Source organism: Salmo salar, chromosome 10 (assembly GCF_965601325.2).
Source record: "Salmo salar chromosome 10, fSalSal1, whole genome shotgun sequence".
In the NCBI taxonomy this organism is placed as follows: Eukaryota; Metazoa; Chordata; class Actinopteri; order Salmoniformes; family Salmonidae; genus Salmo; species Salmo salar.
Genome location: NC_138300.1, coordinates 62,032,501 through 62,035,000, shown reverse-complemented (window position 1 = coordinate 62,035,000; position 2,500 = coordinate 62,032,501).

Here is a 2,500-nt window from a genome sequence, read left to right as displayed (position 1 = left end):
TTTTTAGTTTTTTGGAAGGGGTGGGTTTTGATGTTTGTTTTTTACAGGAGGTTCACCTGAGGGATGGAGGGGATGTCATCAGGTTTAGTAGGGAGTGGGATAAGGGAGAGTCAGTTTGGGGTATAGGTGGGGTGCATTCTACGGGGGTGGGGATTTTGTTTGGGAATAGGGAGGTGAGGGTGGAGGGATCTTTTGTTGTAATGCAGGGGAGGGTGTTGGGGGTGGATGTCACTATTAGGGATAGTAGGTATAGGTTTGTGGTGGTGTATGGGCCACAGGTGGCGGCAGACAGGAGGGAGATGGTGGACTGTCTGGCGCCCCTGTGTGTCACAAATAGGCACTTGGTGATAGGAGGGGATTTCAACATAGATTTAGGGTTAGTGGGTGATAGTAGTGCAGGCGCCATCACCGGGCTAATGGCTTGCCATGGTCTGGTTGATGGAGGCCTGCACTCTACTCCGACAATGGCTGGTCCCACATGGCGCAACTCCCGGGGGGTTGCGCGGAGGCTCGACTACATTTTCCTATCTAGGTCTTTGGGTCAGTTGTCTGGGCGGCTGTTGCCTGTGTTCTTCTCAGATCACGACGGGGTACTCCTGCAGGTGGGGTCGCCAGTCTGCCTCTTCGGTAGGGGGTACTGGAAATTAGATCGGGATGTGCTGGAGGAGCAAGCTTTCGTTGACACCTTTTTTGGTTTCTTTCGGGGGCTTGAAGGCCTCCGGTCCATGTGCGAGGGGGTGTTAGAGTGGTGGGACTTAGTTAAGGTAAGGATTAGGGCTTTTATAATAGGATATTGTAAGAGGAAAAAAAGGGAGGAAAGGAGGGAGGTGGATCGTATCCAAAGGTTGCTCGAACTCGAGTACGAGGCAGGCAACCTCGGCGGGTCGATTGACTGGGAGAGATCCACTGACCTGAAGGCGCAGCTCAGGGAGCTGCAGGAGCGGAAGGCTCGAGCTTTCCTGGAGCGTGCGCATAATGGCTTTCTAGAACATAATGAGACTTGTTCCGCTATGTTCTTTAAGTCGGTTAGGGGCAGACAGAGTAGGAAGATAATGCATGGGGTGAGGAAAGAAGATGGTAGCATAGTTAGAAAACCGGAGGAAATGGTCAGGGTGACAACTGATCATTTCCGAGGTTTATTTAAAGAGAGGGTAATTGATGTAGAGCAGGGAAATGTGTTTTTAGAACACTTGTCCCGGCGATTGCCGGAGGACATTAGAGATGTGATGGAGGCTCAGATCTCCCTCGAGGAGGTTGAGAGCGCTCTCAGGAGGATGGGAAAAGGGAAGGTGCCTGGGATGGATGGGCTGCCGGCAGAGTTTTACCTCAAGTTTTGGGGTATACTTGGACCAGTGGTCCTCGAAGTCTTGAAGGCCATCCTCGAGACGGGGGTCCCGGGGGGATCAATGGCTGTCGGTGTGCTGTCACTTCTTTATAAGAAGGGGGAAGCAACTGACCTGGGCAACTGGAGGCCATTGACCATGCTGTGTGTAGACTATAAGCTCTTAGCAAAGGTCTTAGCAGACCGGTTGCGCACAGCCCTTCCCTACGTCGTCCATGAGGATCAGACGTGCGGGGTAGAGGGACGCTCTATTAGGTGGAACCTACAGTTGATCAGGGACTCCATCGCTTGGGTAGAAGACAGAGGGCTGCCTTTAATGGTAGCAGCGCTTGATCAGGCGAAAGCCTTTGATCGCGTGAATAGATCCTTTCTATTCAGGGTGTTAGGTAGATTAGGTTTTGGGGAAAAGTTTATAGGATGGATCCGTACTTTATATGTCGGAGCGGGGTGCCGGGTTAGCGTAAACAGTCATTTAGGTGATGTTTTTGACCTCTCGTCTGGGGTCAGGCAGGGATGCCCGCTCTCGGCACTCCTCTTCGTTCTGTACATGGAGCCTCTGGGGGCTGCCATTAGGGCAGACACAGGGGTGGAGGGCTTGCTGATCCCTGGAAGTGGCGGTCTCCGTGTCAAGTTGACACAGTACGCCGACGACACCTCCTTGCTGCTTTGCAAGGACTCGTGCTTGACAAGGTCCCTTGCCATTATTGGGGACTTCACCCGAGCGTCGGGGGCGGTTCTGAACCACGCGAAGTCTTCCGTTAAATTTTTCGGAAGATGGAGTGGTAGGACGGATGTGCCCGGAGGGTTATCTCTCTGTAACGGGGCCCTGAGGGTTCTCGGGGTCCACTTTGAGACCTCCGGCTCAGCGACGCTGAACTGGAACATGGGCATCGCAGTGGTACAGAGGAAGCTAGCAATGTGGAGGGCTAGGTCTTTGTCCTTTTTAGGCAAGGTCCTGGTTCTCAAGGTGGATGTACTGCCATCTCTTTTGTATTTGGCGTACATCTACCCATTGCCGGCTTGTCTGAGGAGGCCTCTAGTGAGGCTAGTGTTTCAGTTCATGTGGGGTGGCAGGTACGAGTGGGTCGCCAGGGCACGCATGATCTGTCCCATCGGGGAGGGAGGTAGGGGGGTACCACATCTCCCCCTCAAGCTGGA